This window comes from Coenobita brevimanus, chromosome 25 (assembly GCF_032717465.1).
Source record: "Coenobita brevimanus isolate Jiangsu-jjx chromosome 25, ASM3271746v2, whole genome shotgun sequence".
Lineage (NCBI taxonomy): Eukaryota > Metazoa > Arthropoda > Malacostraca > Decapoda > Coenobitidae > Coenobita > Coenobita brevimanus.
In genome coordinates this window covers 41,902,078-41,924,016 of record NC_136978.1, presented here as the reverse complement: position 1 = coordinate 41,924,016, position 21,939 = coordinate 41,902,078, and the positions used below count along the sequence as shown (strand labels likewise).

Below are 21,939 nucleotides of genomic sequence, written 5' to 3'. Positions count from 1 at the left end.
AATTCTCTACACTCTGGCTTCAGCTTTCCTGTCATTCTCTGACTAAATATATCTGTGCTGTTTACTTATCCCCTAATTCTACTGACTATCAAAAATTCTTCGACTATCTTACTTCTATGATGGAACTCATTGTATCCATTTCTCCTTTCTCTGAAATCTCCATTCTAGGAGATTTCAATGTTCACCACCACCTTTGGCTCTCTCCTTTCACGGATCCACCTGGTGAACAAGCCTACATCTTTTCTATCCTTAATGACCTAGAGCAGCTTATACAGCACCCTATCCGTATCCCTGACCGCCTTGGCGAGAGCTCCAACATACTTGACCTCTTCCTCACAACTAATCCTTCTGCTTACTCTGTTAATCTTCTCTCTTCGTTGGGCTCCTCCGATCACAACCTTATTACCTTAACCTGTCCTATCACTCCGGTACGGCCTGTGGACCCTCCAGGGAAACGTTGTCTGTGGCATTTTGGAGCTGCGGACTGGGAGACCCTCAGGCAGTACTTCTTTGATTTTCCCTGGAATGATTATTGCTTCCATGGCCGGGAGCCATCTGAGTGTGCCTTGTGCATTACGGAGGTTATTCTCTCGGGCATGGAAGCATACATTCCTTTCTCATATCCTTTGACTAACGCAAGAAAGCCTTGGTTTAATCATGCTTGTTCTAATGCTGTTCACAACAAGGAGAGGGCCTACAAGAGGTACCGGAGCCAACCCACCCCTGAATCACATCATCTTTACGTTTCTGCCCGGAATCGTGCTAAGTCTGTTCTTCGCTTTACTCAAAATAATTTCATCCATACTAAATGCTCTCAACTCTCCAATTCGAATTCTTCCCGCTCCTTCTGGTACCTTGTCAAAAATCTTTCTAACAACTTTACCTCATCATCCTTCCCTCCTCTTTTCTACTCTGATGGTTCTGTAGCTATTTCTTCTACTGATAAAGCAGATCTCTTCACACAGACTTTCTCCTCCAATTCCACCTTACTTGATTCCGGTGCTGTTCCTCCATCACTTCCCCCCTCTGACTTCCTCATGGCTGACATTAAAATTTCTTCAGTTGATGTATTTTCTGCCATCACTGGCCTCAGTACTAACAAGGCATATGGGCCTGATGGGGTCCCTCCTGTTGTTCTCAAGAACTGTGCTTCTGTGCTTACACCCTACCTAGGCAAACTCTTTCACCTTTGTCTGTCAACTTGTACCTTTCCTTCTTGCTGGAAGTTTGCTCTCATTCAGCCAGTCCCAAAGAAGGGTGACCACTCCCAATCCTCCAACTATCGTCTAATTGCTTTAACGTCCTGTATTTCAAAAGTTTTCGAGTCAATTCTCAATAGAAAAATTTTAAGGCATCTTTCCTATCACAACCTTCTTTTCTATCGTCAATACGGGTTCCGTCAGGGACGCTCCACTGGCGATCTTCTCACCTACCTTTCAGACTCCTGGTCATCCTCCTTTCGGGACTTTGCGAAAGCTTTGCCATTGCACTTGACATCTGAAAGGCTTTCGATCGAGTCTGGCATAAATCTTTAATTTCCAAACTGCCCTCCTACGGTTTCTATCCTTCTATCTGTGCCTTCATCACTAGCTTCTTTTCTGGTCGTTCTATAGCCGCTGTTGTAGACGGCCATCGTTCTTCTCCTAGATCTATCAACAGTGGTGTTCCTCAGGGCTCTCTCCTATCACCAACTCTCTTCCTTTTATTTATCAATGATCTTCTAAGCTGTACATCTATCCCCCTACCCACTCATACGCTGATGACTCCACCCTTCACCTTTCCATTCGGTTCCCGCAACGCCCATCTCAACAGTTACATCAACAAACAAGGGATGAGGCTATGGCACACCTAATGTCTGACTTGGCTCGTATCTCTGACTGGGGTAAAAATAATATTGCTGTTTTTAATGCATCTAAGACTCAGTTCCTACACCTATCAACCCGACAAAATCTTCCACAGGTATACCCACTAATGTTTAATAATATTCAGCTTAATCCTGCATCATCCTTGAACATGCTTGAGGTTTCATTTACTAGGGACTTATCTTGGAAAGATCATATTACATCTCTTGTAAAATCTGCTTCCAAGAGATTGGGTGTGCTAAGCCGACTCCGCTCTGTCTTTACCCCTGCACAATTGTTGACTCTATACAGGGGTTTTATGTGCCCCTGTGTGGAGTGCAACTCTCATGTGTGGGGAGGCTCCCCACATACAGCTCTTCTCAATAGGGTGGAGTCAAAGGCTTTTTGTCTCATTAACTCTCCTCCTCTTACTGACTCCCTTCAACCTCTGTCTCTTCGCCGCACTGTTGCATCTTTATCTCTTTTCTATCGCTACTTTAATGGTCACTGCTCCTCTGAACTGTCTGCTTGCATTCCTCCACCTCTATGACGGGAGCCTAGTACCCGTCTGGCAGCAAACTCTCATCCCTTTTCTGTCCAGCTCTCTAATGCAAGATTTAACCGTTACTCCCAGTCTTTCATTTATGCAACAGGTCAGCTCTGGAACTGTCTCCCTCTGTCTGTATTTCCTGGTGCCTATGATCTCCAGTCTTTCAAACGCAGTGTGTCCAGGCATCTCAGAATGATCGGATCTTGAATTTGGCTCTCTATTGTATTTTGTTTTTCTCTTGGAGGGAACTGTTACTGCAGGCTCATGGCCTTTGGTTCCTTCTTCCTCGCATAAAAAATATGTATATATATATATATATATATATATATATATATATATATATATATATATATATATATATATATATATATATATATATACGCACACACACACACACACACACACACACACGTGGCAGCGATTGGCTCAGTCAAGGCATTCGTGAAGAAGGTTAGAGGAGGTCTTTGTTCAGCAGTGGTTGATGATGATTACACACACACACACACACTGTATATATATATATATATATATATATATATATATATATATATATATATATATATATATATATATGTGTGTGTGTGTGTGTGTGTGTGTGTGTGTGTGTGTGTGTCGTCATCATCATGAGCCATTACAAGTCCACTGCTGAACAAAGGCCTCCCTCAACTTTCTCCACGAATTCCTTGACTGAGCGAATCTCGGCTACGTTTTCCCTGCAACTTTCTCTATCTTATCTCTCCACCTCCTGTTTGGCTTTTTTCTGCTGCGCTTACAATCTTTTGGTGTCTAGTCAGTTAGCCTCTTGCTCCATAGGTCATCCCATATTCTTGCTACATGGCCTGCCCATCTCCATTTCTGTTCTTTTATAAGTTCTGTGATATCTCTGACTTTAGTCTGCTCTCTCACCTAAGTTGATCTTTTTCTGTGTCTTAAAGATATTCCCAGCACTGACCTTTCCATTGCTCTCTGAGAACGGATCAGTTTATTTTCCATCAATTTTGTTACTTGCCAGGTCTCAAACCGTATGTCATAATTGGACTTATACATTCGTTCTATACTTTTTGTTTCATACAAACTGGCAAGCTACTTTTCATAAAGTCGCTATGTTTACCAACAGCTTTCTGTCAAATTGTAATGTGTCTTTTTATTTCACTATCATGGTCTTTCTTTAAATTTGTATTTGCCCCAAGTGATTGTACTCCTTGACTTCTTTAAGAATTTCTTCTGATGACGCTCTCTGGTGCACGCGGATTGAACATTACTCTAGTGTTAATCCTGTTCATCTTTAGCCCTACTTTAAGACTTGCCCTATTCAGGTCATTTAACATTTCTTGCAGTATCTCTGCTGTTTCTGAGATTTGGACAGTTATCTGCAAAGCTTAACCCTTCATGGGCAAGAGGTTAACAAGTGCGGTCCTGGAGGACCCCAAACCTTAATGGTGTATTTCTGCCATATTCATTAAGTTATATTTACTAATCTTTGTACATATATTGCCCAGGACACGGCACGTGGAACCAACCCATCAAGTGTCCCTTTTTGTTTTTGTTTTTTATTATTATTTTAACAATTTTTTTTTCATTTTATCACAATTTTATTAAAGTTTGAGTGTGGAAGAACTGATTCTGCACTTATTTGAATGTCTGATTATCAGTATTCTTGGAACAGATTCTCAAAATAATAGCAAGTTCATGTGTAAAGTAAATTAGCATGATCATAAAATAAAACTATCCCTATAATGTTCGACTTTGGTACAACTATTTCTTGTTTTATCCTCTTGGTGAGCATCTTCTGTATTACTACCACCACTTGCATTTTCAGAATTATCATCAACACTCACAGGAGACTCAGTACTACTCACACTAATTTCACTGTCCGATCGTTCAAGCACTTCATAATCATCAGCGTCGGATACAGATAAATCACCATCTGAATAATTTTTTTCTTCTTGGTCACCTTCTGCCACCGTCATTGAGGCATAAAACTTTGCTACTGGTATTGACATTGTCCTAATGTTTATAACCTGAATTACCTAAAAAAAAAAAAAAAAATGGTCAGAAGAAAGGCTAGGTGGGGTCCTGGCGGACCCCACTGACATTTATTGCAATGTCGCTCCTTAATCGTGCGAGATTTTATGCTCAAATTTTATGAGGATATAAAATAACCATCTGCAATGAAAGTCTTAAAATAACCATCTGCAATAAAAGTCTTGCCAACGGCCATACCACGTTGAGTACACCGCTTCCCGTCCGATCAGCGAAGTTAAGCAACGTTGGGTCTGGTTAGTACTTGGATGGGTGACCGTCTGGGAACACCAGATGCTGTTGGCATAACGTTCTCCCTACATGTCAAGTGGGGTTGGTGGAGGATTAGTGCCCCTCCCTGTAAAACAATTAACTCTAAGCCCTCGGCCACCCCGTTTGGGATACATGGCGTCTGGCAATGAATGAATGATGAATAAAAGTCTTGATAGGCCAGACTGTGAAAGTAAAAAATGGCTTAATGGCAACATTTTAAAAACATGCTGGGGTCCGCAGGGACCCCATTTGCCCACGAAGGGTTAAATGGTTTAGTTTTTCTCCATCTATTTTTACTCCTTTGTTCTCCCAGTTTAGCTTCCTGAAAATACTTTTTAGGCATGTTGTAATAATTTCGGTGAATCACTGATCACTGACAAACTGGAGAAAGAAACATTGCTGTGGGACTTAATGTGTATTGAAGTTTTGCCTCATGGCTTCCTAAGAATACAATTGCTGAATATACTCCACATTTCCTGTACCTATAGCAGAAGGCAGTGTGGGTGTGAGGGGGGGTAAGGTATTGATTGGCTGGGGGTGGTAAGGGGGCAGGTAGGGTAAGGAAGGTGAGGTCCCAGGGGAAAGGGAGTAGACTGTAGCACCAGTCGAGCAGGGCAATACTCCCGAGGTGGATGGAAAGCTGATGACAGGGAGTGCTGGAGCTTCCGTTTCATCAGCCCTCAGGACTAGTTCCTGACCATCCCCCTTTGCTGAACTTTTTCAGTGTCTCAGTTACACAGAGAGTAGGCCAGCATGCTCTCCAGTACAAATTTCTCTAACTATCTACACCAAACTACATGCACAGTACACACTACACTTCCTATTCAAAATTCAACTTTATAAAATGGCATCTCATCACCAAGCCTCGGAGTCCCCAGGGGGGGGGACCATAAATGCCCCCACCATCCGCCCCTCTCCCGGTGACGACTCGAGGTGCCTGGAACCACTGACTGACTCTCTTCTTCTTCATTTCTGCAACATTCGCGGCCTTTCCTCTAACTTTCGCTCTGTTGAGCACCACCTCTCCTCCTCTAAACCTCACCTTCTTTTTCTAACTGAGACTCAGCTGTCTGAGGCAACTGACAGCAAACCCTTTTCTGTATCCTCCTACTTTCTCTATACTCATTTCAAAGCCAAAGGTGGCTGTTGCGTATATATACGCAACAACTTATCTTGCTATCGTGTTCCTGAACTCGATTCATCTGAATTCTCTACACTCTGGCTTCGGCTTTCCTGTAATTCTCTGACTTAATATATCTGTGCTGTTTACTTATCCCCTAATTCTACTGACTATCAAAAATTCTTCGACTATCTTACTTCTACGATGGAACACATTCTATCCACTTCTCCTTTCTCTGAAATCTCTATTCTAGGAGATTTCAATGTTCACCACCACCTTTGGCTCTCCTCTCCTTTCATGGATCCACCTGGTGAACAAGCTTACATCTTTTCTATCCTTAATGACCTAGAGCAGCTTGTACAGCACCCTACCCGTATCCCTGACCGCCTTGGAGAGAGCTCCAACATACTTGACCTCTTCCTCACAACTAATCCTTCTGCTTACTCTGTTAATCTTTTCTCTCCATTGGGCTCCTCCGATCACAACCTTATTACCTTAACCTGTCCTATCACTCCGGTACAGCCTGTGGACCTTCCAGGAAAACGTCGTCTGTGGCATTATGGAGCCGCGGACTGGGAGGCCCTCAGGCAGTACTTCTTTGATTTTCCCTGGAATGATTATTGCTTCCATGGCCGGGAGCCATCTGAGTGTGCCTTGCGCATTACGGAGGTTATTCTCTCGGGCATGGAAGCATACATTCCTTTCTCATATCCTTTGACTAACGCAAGAAAGCCTTGGTTTAATCACGCTTGTTCTAATACTGTCCACAACAAGGAGAGGGCCTACAAGAGGTACCAGAGCCAACCTACCCCTGAATCACATCATCTTTACATTTCTGCCCGGAATTGTGCTAAGTCTGTTCTTCGCTCTACTAAAAATAATTTCATCCATACTAAAGGCTCTCAACTCTCCAACTCGAATTCTTCCCGCTCCTTCTGGCACCTTGCCAAAAATCTTTCTAACAACTTTACCTCATCATCCTTCCCTCCTCTTTTCTACTCTGATGGTTCTGTAGCTATGTCTTCTACTGATAAAGCAGATCTCTTCGCACAGACTTTCTGCTCCAATTCCACCTTAGACGATTCCGGTGCTGTTCCTCCATCACTTCCCTCCTCTGACTTCCTCATAGCTGACATTAAAATTTCTTCAGTTGATGTATTTTCTGCCATCACTGGCCTCAGTACTAACAAGGCATATGGGCCTGATGGGGTCCCTCCTGTTGTTCTCAAGAACCGTGCTTCTGTGCTTACACCCTGCCTGGCAAACTCTTTTGCCTTTGTCTGTCAACTTGTACCTTTCCTTCTTGCTGGAAGTTTGCTCTCATTCAGCCAGTCCCAAAGAAGGGTGACCACTCCCAACCCTTCCACTATCGTCCAATTGCTTTAACGTCCTGTATTTCAAAAGTTTTCGAGTCAATTCTCAACAGAAAAATTTTAAACCATCTTTCCTATCACAACCTTCTTTCCGATCGTCAGTACAGGTTCCGTCAGGGACGCTCCACTGGCGATCTTCTCACCTACCTTTCAGACTCCTGGTCATCCTCCTTTCGGGACTTTGGCGAAAGCTTTGCCATTGCACTTGACATCTGAAAGGCTTTCGATCGAGTCTAGCATAAATCTTTAATTTCCAAACTGCCCTCCTACGGTTTCTATCCTTCTATCTGTGCCTTCATCGCTAGCTTCCTTTCTGGTTGTTCTATAGCCGCTGTTGTAGACGGCCATAGTTCTTCTCCTAGATCTATCAACGGTGGTGTTCCTCAGGGCTCTCTCCTATCACCAACTCTCTTTCTTTTATTCATCAATGATCTTCTAAGCTGTACATCTAACCCTATCCACTCATACGCTGATGACTCCACCCTTCACCTTTCCATTCGGTTCCCGCAACGCCCATCTCAACAGTTACTTCAACAAACAAGGGATGAGGCTATGGCACACCTAATGTCTGACTTGGCTCGTATCTCTGACTGGGGTAAAAATAATATGGTTGTTTTTAATGCATCTAAGACTCAGTTCTTACACCTATCAACCCGACAAAATCTTCCACAGTTGTACCCACTAATGTTTAATAATATTCAGCTTAATCCTGGATCATCCTTGAACATGCTTGGGGTTTCATTTACTCGGGACTTATCTTGGAAAGATCATATTCCATCTCTTGTAAAATCTGCTTCCAAGAGATTGAGTGTGCTAAGCCGACTCCTCTCTGTCTTTACCCCTGCACAATTGTTGACTCTATACAGGGGTTTTATCCGCCCCTGTGTGGAGTACAACTCTCATGTGTGGGGAGGCTCCCCACATACAGCTCTTCTCAATATGGTGGAGTCAAAGGCTTTTCATCTCATTAACTCTCCTCCTCTTACTGACTCCCTTCAACCTCTGTCTCTTCGCCGCACTGTTGCATCTTTATCTCTTTTCTATCGCTACTTTAATGGTCACTGCTCCTCTGAACTGTCTGCTTGCATTCCTCCACCTCTATGACGGGCGCGTAGCACCCGTCTGGCAGCAAACTCTCATCCCTTTTCTGTCCAACTCTCTAATGCAAGAGTTAACTCTTTCTCTCAGTCTTTCATTTATGCAACAGGTCAACTCTGGAACTGTCTCCCTCTGTCTGTATTTCCTGCTGCATATGATCTCGAGTCTTTCAAACGCAGTGTGTCCAGGCATCTCAAAATGATCGGATCTTGAATTTGGCTCGCTATTGTATTTTGTTTTTTTCTTGGAGGGAACTGTTACTGCGGGCTCATGGCCTTTGGTTCTTTCTTCCTCGCATAAATAAAAAAAAGATCACAGCACAAGGACGGAGAAAAAGAAAAGAAACAAGGGACATGTGAAGTAGGAAGTCCTTAGGGAGAGGGAAGGAATGTTGGGTAAAGAAATAGAGGTCACAAGAGGAAGAGGATTGCCAATCCCAGCACAGGTGTGTGTGTGTGTGTGTGTGTGTGTGTGTGTGTGTGTGCACACTCAAGTGTTGGGTAAGAAGAGAAGGGATGGGGATGGATGGGAAGGAAGGAGGGGTGATGTTTTGAGTTTAGGTGTGTGTCAGGAAGATTTTCTATTGACAATATATTTGGCCACAGAATTCGATAGGTGATAAGATCCTCTGTTCTGTTCAGTGGTATTGGAACATGCTATAACAACTGCCTTAAGACGTTTGCGTCTTTTTAAGTCTGCTTCCTCGTACAAAATTTTTGCATTTTCCCATTTCATTACATGGCCTGAATTAAATCTGTGAGCTACACATGCGTTGTTGGTGTTGTACCGCCTCATTTCATACTTCTGTTCACTAATTCTCTCTTCCAAATCACGCCCTGTTTCACCTATGTAGACCTTATCACTTACTGCACATGGAATGGAGTAAACACCTCTCTCGGCTGTGTTGTTGGTTCGTACCTTGTGTCAGTCCAGATCATCCACTCTCTGAGATGTATTAAAAGCTACCTCAATTCCTGAACTTCTTAAAATTCGTGCGTGCAATGTTGTTTCTCGTACTGTTATTGCCTGTATTGTTATTGTATGTCACGTCACGATATTTATCAACCGTTGCCTGTTCTCTGATAGCCCTGGCATGTTTTCTGGCAATGGATAATATGTGTTTTGGATACTTCAGTTTAGAAAATGTACTATCTATGTACTGGAATTCCTCTTTCAAATGATCTTCACTGCAAATCATCAAGGCTCTGGGTATAATGACCAAGATGTCATCGACATACCGCAGCCGCACGACGGTGTTTGGGATGAACAGTTTGCAGGGACAAGACTCGAGCAATTCCATGAGGAGGTTAGCTAACACAGCACTCAGTGGTGACCCCATAGCCATTACAAAACTTTGCTTGTAGAAGGTGTCATGAAACTCAAGGTAATTAAGGTTTAAGCAAATTTCGACCATATTTTGTACAAGGAAGGAGACTTACAAAGATGCAAATGTCTTGAGGCAGCTGTTATAGCATGTTCCAATACCACTGAACAGAACAGCAGCTCTTATCACCTGTCGAACTCTGTGACCAAATGTAATGTCAGTAGGAAATCTTCCTCACACCCTCTCCCTCTAAACTCAAAACATCATTCCTCCTTCCTTCCCATCCATCCCCATCCCCTCTCTTCATTCAGCACCTTACCCACATATACAACACTTGCGTGCACACACACACACACACACACACACAGAGGCAGTCAAAGGAGGCAGACGTGCGGCATCGGGCTCCATACCGAACCAACACAGCCAGTGGCATTACCTAAATTAGTATCATTGTATGAGTCAAGCACTGTACCAGGTTAGACTAAATGATTTTTCATTATTAAAAGAAAAAAAAATAATAAGAAGGTTAAACAAGACTTGTTCAAACAGAAAAGAGAACCAAGACGAAAGAATGCACTCAGTCAGCTGAGGTTTGTTTACAGCAGCACGGGGAATGTAAGTACATACTCTGTACTTTCAGTATTGCAAAATGGATACATACTTTAGTAAAGTAAATTTGGAAAAGAAAAGGGATAAAGGTAGAAATCAAAATGATGACTTCTACCAAGAACTGGTTGAAGTGGAGACTCACAACAGACTGGTTGAACGTGTACACAAACTAGAAATGGCTTTCAAAAATGAAATTGATGAAATAAAGAAGCAGATGCACTTGCAAAAGGAAGAAATAGAAAAACTAGGAAGGGAGGCCAACAAGAAAGACACAACCATCAGCGAACTACAGTGGAATTGAGTACACTTGGGAAGAAAATGAGTGAAATGGCAAGTACAGTAGTCAATCACGAGTGTTATGGAAGAGTTAAAAAATGACACAGAGACAATTAGGCAAGTAAGCAGTCTGATAGACCAAAGCAGTGATACTGAGGAGAAGATAACACAGGTGAATGAAGCTGTGCAAAGCTACAAAAATGATGTGGAAACCACGTATGCTGAAACGGTGAAAGTAAAGGAAGACTTAGAAACAAGGGTGGAGGAAAAAAGGATTAAACAGGAAGTGAAAAGAATAATCCAAAACAATCCAAAGTTAGTCAGAGATACAGTAGATATAAACAAATCTATAGTAATCACTGGTATAGAAGAGGAAGAAATAAAAAACAAGATCACAAGAGACAAAAAGGAGATGGCAAATGTAATGAGCTTACTGAAAGAAGTATCAGAGGAAATCTGTAGTAAAGACATAGAGGAACACAAAAGGTTAGGGAAATACGAGAAAAGCAAGACAAGACCTCTAAAGGTGACTTTCCAGGGTGTAAACACTGTGGAAGAGATACTAAAAAATGCAAAGAATCTTATGGAAAAAGAGTTAAAAAATGTATGGATAAAAAGATGCCTAACACAAGAGGAACTGGAATTACTGAAAGAGAAAAGGGAGGAAGCAAAAACAAAAAATGAGGGAAGATCAGAAGAGAAGAAATTTTTTTTTACAAAGTAATAGGATTGCAGGTACGAAAGTGGTACACAAACAGGATGGAAGAAAAAGGAGGAAGATAGTAAAACCATGTCATGACAAGTATATAAACAAGATGATAAAGTTGATGTACTCAAATGTGGATGGAATGGTATCTAAATTACTAGAGGTGAATGATTGTCAGAGAAAATGAACCACAATTAATATGCCTAACTGAAACAAAATTAACACCAAGGATATCCAATAACATACTAAACTTAGAGGAATACAATATATGGAGAAGAGACAGAAATTTAAAAAAAGGAGGAGGAATTATATTAATTAAAAAAAATCTAAAAGTCAATGAAATAAAACTAGATATACCATCACAAGTAGAACTGATTGCAGTAGAGATCAACACATCTGAAGGGAAAGTAATTGTAGCCAATTTGTACATGCCACCCAGATCAAACACATGGGAAAGAGACGAATATGAGGACCTGGCAGAGAGTACAATTCATAGTTTAAGATCATTACTACATAAAATGGAAGAGAAATCGGAAAGAATTATACTAACTGGAGATTTTAATACAAATATAAATTGGAATACTCTAGATATAATTAGCCAAGAAAGCTGTTGGGACCAAAAGCTCCTGGATCTCGTGCAAGAGTTTTTCCTAACGCAAAATGTGAGGGAAACCACCAGAAAAAGAGGACTCGATGTACCTTCAGTGCTAGATCTAATATTTACTAGGCAAGAAAATGATATTGACAGTTTAATATATCACCCTCCACTCGGCAAAAGCGATCATGCAGTACTAAATTACAACTTCAGGATAGCATGTGACATAGTTAACAGCAATGAAAGTTACAAAAAGAGCCTAAACTATAAAAAGGGAAATTATCAAGACCTAAAGAAGTATTTCTTAGAAGTTGATTGGGAAAATGAGATTAGAGGACAAGATTTAAATGCTGTATATAAAAAATTCTGTGAATTTTTTGAAATAGAAGTCCAGAAGTACATCCCACAGCACAAAGAAGCAGATAAGAAAATACAGAAATGGTTCAATACAGAATGTAAAAAATCAAAAGAATGAAGAGATTTGTTGTGGAATAGATACAGAAGACACAATAGTGAAAGGGCGTATACTAATTACAAACAGGCAAGAAACGATTATACAAGAATAAGGAGGGAAGCCCAAAAACAGTTTGAGGAGGATATAATAAATAAAAGTAGTGATCAACCAAAGCTGTTTTACAGCTATATCAGAAGCAAAACCAAAGTAAAAGATATAATACAATCCATTACGGACGAGGGAATCACTTATACACGAGAGAAAGATATTTGTGAAGCACTAAATAAGAATTTCCAATTAGTTTTTACAGAAGAAAAAAATTTTGAGAGGGACTATGTGGAACATGCATGTCCACACATAGTACCAGATATACAAATAGCAGAAAAAGTAATACAGGAGGAGTTAAGTAAATTTGACAGGGGAAAAGCAAGTGGTCCTGATGAAATTTCATATTGGGTACTACGAGAATGTGCAAAGGAGTTAAGTAAACCATTATTTTTAATTTTCAAGAAATCCTTGACTCAAGGTAAACTACCTGATATTTGGAAAAAGGCAAATATTGTCCCCTTATTCAAGAAAGGAAATAGACAAAATCCACTCAACTACCGACCAGTATCACTGACCAGTGTTGTAAGCAAGGTATTAGAAAAGCTTATAAGAAAAGCTTGGGTAAATCATCTAGAAGAACACAGTATAACAGAAAAACAGTTTGGTTTCAGAAAAGGAATGTCATGTGTAACTAATCTGTTGAGCTACTATGACAGAGTAACAAACACAATACAGGAAAGAAAAGGATGGGTGGACAGTATCAATTTAGATTTCAAGAAAGCTTTTGACACAGTACCACACCAAAGACTTTTATGGAAACTGTACCATCAAGGAGGAATTCGAGGCAAACTGTTTTGTTGGATGCAAGATTTTCTCATAAAAAGAGAAATGAGAACAGTACTAAGAGGAAACTACTCATCATGGAAAGAAGTGACTAGTGGAGTACCACAGGGTTCAGTGCTGGCACCAATCATGTTTTTAGTGTATATAAATGATATAAACAGTAACAATGGAAATGAGAGCTATCTGAATATGTTTGCAGATGATGCAAAAATACAAAGGAGAATTACTAACACAAACTCTTGTAAAGAGCTACAAGAAGAATTAAATAAACTTCATGGATGGAGTAATACATGGCAAATTGTAAAACCTGAAACTTTATCCCACCAGTTGACACCAGTGTAATGGTAAGAATGTCATCCCACCGGTATTCACCAGTGTGATGCTAAGAATTTTTATGCCACTGGCTGACACCAGTGTAATGATGATAGGGGTATGTATTTTCTTACCTGTTGTGGGTATTGATCAACTCACCCATGGATATACAAGTGGTACTCGACTTAGTATAGTGGATGGTAAATATTTATGAAAAGAATGAATTGTGGCAGCGTTTGTAGTTTTTGGCCGAGATTAGATTTTGTCGGTACCCCAGGTGGTTGTCGTTCCCTCAGCGAAGGAATCTTGAATTGGAAGGGGAGTGAATTTGGCTTGAGGACATAATTTCCTTGATTAGGTATACTAATAAAGAAAAGAAATTGATATATACTTTACTCTACTTTAATAATTCTGTTAATTTCCACAAAAACATTTTTAATTACATGACCCTTTTTAGTATGAGAGAAGATTGTAAATGTTACTAAGGCTTTTGGGTGATCATTCCTCTAACATTGTTACCAGACGAAACAATTTGATACACGCGAGGTATGGAGTCGTTGTACTTTACTTTCTTTTTTGGCCGTTACTCTTGGGCTCAACAATGGCCTCAAGACAGGGACACTTTTACGGGTATGATTTGTCTGTTCGGGCTGGCATAGCCTCGAGTCAATAAGAATGATTATTTGTGTTCATCTTTCACCCATATAAGGTATTCTCCTCATGTAATTTTCTCGATTCCCACATCGTCAGTGTTATTTACAGTTCATCATCAACAATGTTATATTGTATCATCACTAGAAAATACATAACCTCTCGGGCCTGTCTAGCCTCGAGGAATAATTAAAAAAAAAAAAAAGAAATACAATCACCAGGAACACCTCAATCACTCGGGCTTGTTTAGCCTCGAGGTACAACTCAAATATCACATTATTGCTCACAATCAGTAAGTTCCCTTCCACGCTCCTGATTATATTTTTTTCTAATAAATTAATTTTAAAGAAAGAGAACAGTTAAGGAATTTGACTTTTTCCTTTCCGTTACAGAACATATCACTTTTATATTTCTATTCCTTATCTACAAAAAAAGTTCACTTGATAGGATCATTAATAACACATCAACTACCTTCGGTTTGTAAAAATAACTCGTGAGTAGTGTAAGTGTAAGTGTAAAAGTCTATGGGCAATACTTGGGAATAATGGCGTGCTCCCACGAACGTCGCCGGTGTCTGGGGAACTAAACGAACGTCTGTTACACACGATGTCTGGGCAGCAAGTCACTACGTTAAACTCTCAACAATATTACTTCTCATAGTTCATAGTAAGTAAGGATTAAACAAAGAAAAAGAGGGGGAGGAAGAAGAAATGTGGACGACTCACCTAAACGAACGTCTGTTACACACTATGTCTGGGCAGCAAGTGGGGCCTGTTGGGCACCACAGGACGCCACTGCTAGCTCAAACGAGATTATGTTTTTGAAATATGGTGGGTTTCAATTCTCTTTACTATTTATTTAGCAGTGTACCCATGACGCCAAGACTTTTGATTGAATTGGGGAAAATTTGGGATTTATTCCTTACTTAATTTAGATACTGATTCTATTACTATCTCAATTTGAATCTGAGAGCAGCTCATGCCATCTAGTGACGGCCAAGATAAATGGAACTTTAAATCCTCACCAATGACATTATTTAGGCCTTTTGGACTGCTAATCTTACATACTTGTGTTCTAGCAGCTTCATTAGCAAACATTTCACAACTAGGTAACGGAAAGAATTGTATATTCATCATTACTCTGTTTAAGGTTTAAACTCGGCGCCCGGCAACGACGCATAAAGGGAGGGGATAAGCTGCTCGCATGTGTCTTTCATTACTCGGCTTGACTGAGGAATTCCCATAGCTCAACATCTACAATTACATCACCCACTGCATAGATACAGAGATACATACATATAAAAATAGAGTTAGCCCTACAGTAATTATTAATATATGAATTACTACTTAGGGTAGGAACTTATAGACTAATATTCAGGTTACACCCTAACTTAAAATTACAGTACTACTAAACACATACATGAATATCAAATGTGTGGCACTACACGGCTCCCACGTTCGGAAAACAAATTTTACCCAAGTCAATTTTCTATGACATGTGCATGGATGGAATGTTGTTACTCTGATAACTGCTAGGAACACTTTGAATTGGAATACTTTTCCCCACAATCGGTGGCACCTGTCGGTCCACATTAAACACCTGATGCTTACCTCGGAAGGTCGCTTACGCACTACATTAGGAGGTATGATCACTCCTTACTCGAGATGTTATGAGGGAATTTATGCCCCAGTCAGCCTCAGGTTTTGGAGGATAGCTTGTCACTCACCTGAGCTCGACAGGGTCTCTCGAGATTGAGATCACCACGGGAGGCGCTTCCTTACACTCTTCCATTCGCAATCACATTCACTCTGTCCTTTTGTTTCCAGCTCTCCGCCCGCAAGAGGTGAGCGCTCATTCTGTCCTGAAGACTCCACTACCTCACAAACCGTGCTAACTGTAAGGTGAGGGGATTGGCCACTCCCCTCGAAATAAGGCACTTCCCGGTTTCAACAGGAACTCTTCACTCTTTTTCTTTTTACACCCTCTCCTCGGGGATGAGTCCACCCGGAACATAACTTTTTAAGCAGTTATGTTTCACAACATTCGTCACATGCACTTGTCTACTTTTCTAACACTCCTCTATGAGTCTCCGAGGGGCAGTCCTCACTCGCGGTGGTAATCGCTCATCTTCGGGCTCTGGGGCGAGCTCCTGTTGTAGCGGTTCTAAGAGCCATTCCTTGGTACCGTAATATGGTTTTACCTTTTCAGCAGCCCTTTGTATTTTTTTTCCACTAAATACATTTTCAATGATATAAACACTTCCATCTAGCAGTACTTCAATCACTTTATACGGGCCGTCCCATTTGGCATTCAGTTTTCTACAGGTACCCGGTTGTATGGTCTCTTTTTTCGCCCACACCAAACTATTGACTTCAACCTTCTGGGCTCTCCTCCGCCTGTTGGCCACTTCCCTGTATCGCCTCGTCATCCGTTGGGTCGTATCCTTTATGAGTGTGCTATCGCCAGGTCGTCCTCCTCTGCATCCACAGAAGGCAATAAAGTACCAATGAGGCGAGGGGGATGGCATGAGAAGAAGGCATAATAAGGTTGTTGTCCCGTGCTCGAGTGCACCGCTTGATTTATGACGGTTTGGCACGATTGAAGCAGCTGAGGCCAACGTAAGGGATGTCCATTGCAGAGAGATGCTAGGATGCTTTTCATTGTCCGATGCATCCTTTCAGTGGTAGAGTTTCCCTGGGGATGATAAGGGGTGACGTAGAACAAGTCCACCTGGTTCCTCCGGCAGAACTTCTTGAACTTTCCACTCGTGAACTCTCTGCCGTTGTCCAGCACGATACCTCGTGGCGTCCCAAAGTCGGTGAAGTATTGCCCAAGACAGTGTATGATGTGTTGTGTATGTTTATCCCTGATGGCATAATATTTGACGAACCTACTATAATGATCTATCACAGTAAGGACATAGCGGTAACCCTGAGATCCAGCAACCATATCAGTCAAGTCAATCCCGATACGTTCCAATGGTTTACTTACAGGCGGGAAACCTTTCCAAGGTTGCTGCAACCCAGTTTCACCTTTGAATCTCTGACAAGTGGGACACTGTTTCACATACTTGCATACATCTACCTTTAGATTTGGCCAATAGAATAGTTCTTCGGCTTTCTTAATAGATTTTTTCTGACCTAGATGTCCTGAGGTTTCGTGCGCGTGTTTGATTGCTTCTCTACTGATTGACTTAGGAATCACCAAACAATATTGGATGCTACCATCACTTGTTTCACGGGCAAAATATAATAGTTCGTCAATCAATGCGAACTGGCTCAACATAGCTTTCGGTAGTCTTTTAGCAGAGAGCTTCTCACTACGCAAGTACTTAACTAACTCATCCCACACGGGTTCTTCTCGTTGCTTAGCTCTCATCTCGTCTCGACTAAATCCAAGCCAATTGGTTTCTGACTGGTGGAATATCACTCTGACAGGTCTAGATAGTTGATCAGCGACTACATTATACTTACCCTTGACATACTGCACGTTGTAGTCGTACTCACGCATCTCGAGAATCCATCTGTTCATACGTGGGGATTTGGTTTTTCGCTTAAATATACTAGTAAACGGTTGATGATCTGTCAAGATAGTAAAGTGGGAACCCCACAAGTAATGGTGAAAGTTGCGGCATGTGAGAACAACTGCCAATGCTTCTTTATCTGTTGCGGAATATTTCCCCTCGCAAGGATTGAGCTTTTTGGAAAAGTAACCAATTGGCAAGTTGGAGTTGTCTGGTTGGATCTGACTCAATACGCCACCAATATGAGTGTTGCTCGCGTCGGTGGTTACAATGAATGGTCGAGTCACGTTGGCTCTTACCAATACTGGCGCATTCACTAAGCTCGACTTCAATTGATCAAAAGCAGATTGACACTCATCTGACCATTCGAACGCTATTCTTGATCTGGTTAAGTTAGGGGAGCTGCTATTTTTGCGAACGAAGGTACGTGTTTTCGGTAGAATCCGCACATTCCAAGGAATCTCCGGACTTTACTTTGGTGGGTCTTTTCATTTTGTTGATAGCCTCTATGTTTTTTGGGTCCGGCGTACTCCCGGCCGCTGAGATTTTATGGCCAAGAAAAGTCACTTCTTTTAACCCAAAGGTACATTTACTTAAATTTAACTTGGCCCCATTCAGTGAGAGTAAAGTGAATAGTTGCTGTAAGCGACTCAACAACATGGGGAAGTCATCAGCCCAAATTATCAAATCATCCAAATAATTCTTTACCCAGCCTTGCTTCAACAATGGAGTAAGAATGTCCTGCATTCGTCGGGAAAATATGGCTGGTGAACATTTTAGTCCGAATGGTAAACGCCTAAATCTGTAAAGTGTGACTCCATCACTGAATGTGGTTAAATCATGACTTTCCTCGTCCAACATGATTTGAAAATATGTCTCACGCATATCAAGGGTCACATAGTATTTATGACCTGCAGCCTGCTCGACTAACTCTTACAGTCTGGGCAGTGGATAGATATCCGTGGCTAGGTGTTGATTCACGTGGCGATAATCTAAACACATGCACTTGCTGCTGTCCGGCTTGTTAACTAATACAATAGGAGATAACCAGGCAGCTGTTGATCTTTCAATAATTTCTCTTCCATGTCTTGCAACATTTCAGCGATCACCTGTTTAGCTTGTTCATGGTATCGATAGATCGGTCCACGGCTGGGCTGTGGATCTGCTACTTTAATGTGAACAGAGGGACCGCTGATGGTTCCTAGTTCTCCTTTTTCCAAAATGAAGAGAGGATTGTGTTGCAGAATTACGTTAGCTAATTCTTCTTGTTGAGCTGAATCTAAGTGGGGCCATGTCTGTTCGTCAATTAGCTTTCGGAGTCGTTGAACACGAGTTCCACTTTCATCTGTTCGATCACTGGTAGGGATCAGATCATTTTGGATTTTGGTTACTGAGTTGACTGGACTTACAGGAGGGTCGTCAATGATTTCATATGAGCCTAGAATGGTACCTGTCCGAAACAGTTTGTCTTGTTTGGCTCTATTATTGAGCAAATAGACTAGGCCCTCTGAATTCACCTGTAATAAGTAAGGGTGACTATTGTGACTGAAACGTGCTTGTGGGTAAAATAGTAAAGTGGTTTTAGGCTCCTCACTGGCACGGCAATGAATTTGGTTTGATATGGGGCGAGTCTCTCTACTGTTACAAGATTAATTTGTTTCAACCGTTGAGGGTTCCTGACGGCTCTGATAGGTGTGGCCTGGACTCGTTCAACTTTTCCTTTTCGCCGCGGAACGTAGTTCACGACGTACGGGGCTCCTCCCCACATTAGCGCTCGTTGTGCACCATTCCAGATCAACGGAGATTGAGGACATCACATCCCAACAACATTTCAGTAGTCAAGTAGGCGTTCGGAACGACTGGATACCACTGTTGATGAACTTTCTCATCTCCCACTCTGATATTTACTTTGACCATACCCAGGATACGGAGTGGTGCTCCTGCGACTCCCTGTAATCTCGGTGGATTTCTCCTCGTGTTTATTTCTGTTCCTAACCGCTTCGCAGTGGCCTCTTTAAGCAAGGTATATCCACTCCCTGTGTCAACAACAGCTTCCACTATTTTATTATTCACGTTGACACTTATTGTGGGCGATGTTATACCTGCGGTTAGTCAAATAGCCTGATGGGGGAACTTTGTTTGAGTGGCGGTCTGCCTCGCATTTGGACTGGGTGGGTGAAATCTGTTATTGCCCCGCATCGCTGCACTGCGGTTTATGCGCCCTGGGCAATCATTACTGCCTCTACGACATCCCAACCTACGGCAATCAAAACAGTGGCCTGGTGGTGGTTTGGCCCAACATTCTTGCAACGTGTGTGAACTCTTCAGACAATGACTACAATATCTTCGCCTCGGTGTTTCAGTATTGTTTTTGAGTTGTTCTAAATTTGTTTTCAAATCCCTTAATTGAGCTCTCAATTCAGTCACTTCCTTGTCCGACTCGGATTGGCAGTTATCATGGGATGATCTTGGTGGATTATCAACTACATTGGTATCTGAGGGATTTTCACTTTTATTGTCCCTATCCGGCATTGCATTAACTCTGGTGGTATACCTCTCTTCGAGAAGCTGCCTTTCATTTTCGATCCTGTCAATGAATTTACGGAGTGGATATCCGTCATCAAGGTAACCTTCCAATTTTTCCCTAGACTCGAGCGAAAGACCATACCACAGTTTCTTCTTGATCCGTTTATCTCGCGAGGGAAACTTTTCTTTCGGGAACTTTGTTTTGAGAGCCGCATGCTTACACATGAACCTATGTACAAACGCCTGGGGTGATTCCTCCCAGTCATAGGTCATGTTCTCTAATTCTTGCCAAGCTCGATCTACACTCAGCTCGATGGCAAACTCCGCATTCAAGAATTTTTTAAGCTCAGGCCATGACAGTGCAAAATGTTTCTTTTGATAATTATGAATAAAAGTGGCCAATTCAGAACCCATTCGACTCTTGGCAACCTGGATTCTAGTTGCGTTGCTAGTATGAGTTTGTTCCACCGCCTCACAAAACATTTCGAGGCGAGATGTAGCTTCTTATCCCTTATAGCTGATTCAATTCCAAAATTGGGATATCGCGCGGTTTTGTGAAAGAGTGGTGTGAACTCATAATGTGTGAACAAGGGGTCGAGTGTGAAAGCAGCGTTCTGTTAGTAGCACCGAACTGTTCCTCAGCCTCATCCAATTGAATGGTTACATGATCTCGCCCTACTTGTGACGGACGATCAGCTTCCGGCTGCGTCTGAGCAAACAACTGTCCATATAGAGACATGGTGACTAATGTACTATTACAAAAAAAGGAAATTAAATTTTGAAATATTCTCTTTACTTTTCACTTCCCTTCATTTTCTCACCAACGCCACTAATTTGGGAACGATGAATATCCCACCGCTATTGCCACCAGTGTAAAACCTGAAACTTTATCCCACCAGTTGACACCAGTGTAATGGTAAGAATGTCATCCCACCGGTATTCACCAGTGTGATGCTAAGAATTTTTATGCCACTGGCTGACACCAGTGTAATGATGATAGGGGTATGTATTTTCTTACCTGTTGTGGGTATTGATCAACTTACCCATGGATATACAAGTGGTACTCGACTTAGTATAGTGGATGGTAAATATTTATGAAAAGAATGAATTGTGGTAGCGTTTGTAGTTTTTGGCCGAGATTAGATTTTGTCGGTACCCCAGGTGGTTGTCGTTCCCTCAGCGAAGGAATCTTGAATTGGAAGGGGAGTGAATTTGGCTTGAGGACATAATTTCCTTGATTAGGTATACTAATAAAGAAAAGAAAATATATACTTTACTCTAATAATTCTGTTAATTTCCACAAAAACATTTTTAATTACATGACCCTTTTTAGTATGAGAGAAGATTGTAAATGTTACTAAGGCTTTTGGGTGATCATTCCTCTAACATTATTACCAGACGAAACAATTTGATACACGCGAGGTATGGAGTCGTTGTACTTTACTTTCTTTTTTGGCCGTTACTCTTGGGCTCAACAATGGCCTCAAGACAGGGACACTTTTACGGGTATGATTTGTCTGTTCGGGCTGGCATAGCCTCGAGTCAATAAGAATGATTATTTGTGTTCATCTTTCACCCATATAAGGTATTCTCCTCATGTAATTTTCTCGATTCCCACATCGTCAGTGTTATTTACAGTTCATCATCAACAATGTTATATAATCACTAGAAAATACATAACCTCTCGGGCCTGTCTAGACTCGAGGAATAATTAAAAAAAAAAAGAAATACAATCACCAGGAACACCTCAATCGCTCGGGCTTGTTTAGCCTCGAGGTACAACTCAAATATCACA

At 41.5% G+C, this 21,939-nt stretch overlaps 1 non-coding gene across 1 annotated transcript; it reads left to right on the top strand.

The window, feature by feature from the left end:
- The first annotated feature begins 4,600 nt into the window (after positions 1-4,600).
- Positions 4,601-4,719, top strand: LOC145393943 (5S ribosomal RNA). The gene has a single exon (XR_013896294.1). It is a non-coding gene; the product is annotated as a 5S ribosomal RNA (ribosomal RNA).
- Positions 4,720-21,939: the final 17,220 nt, after the last annotated feature.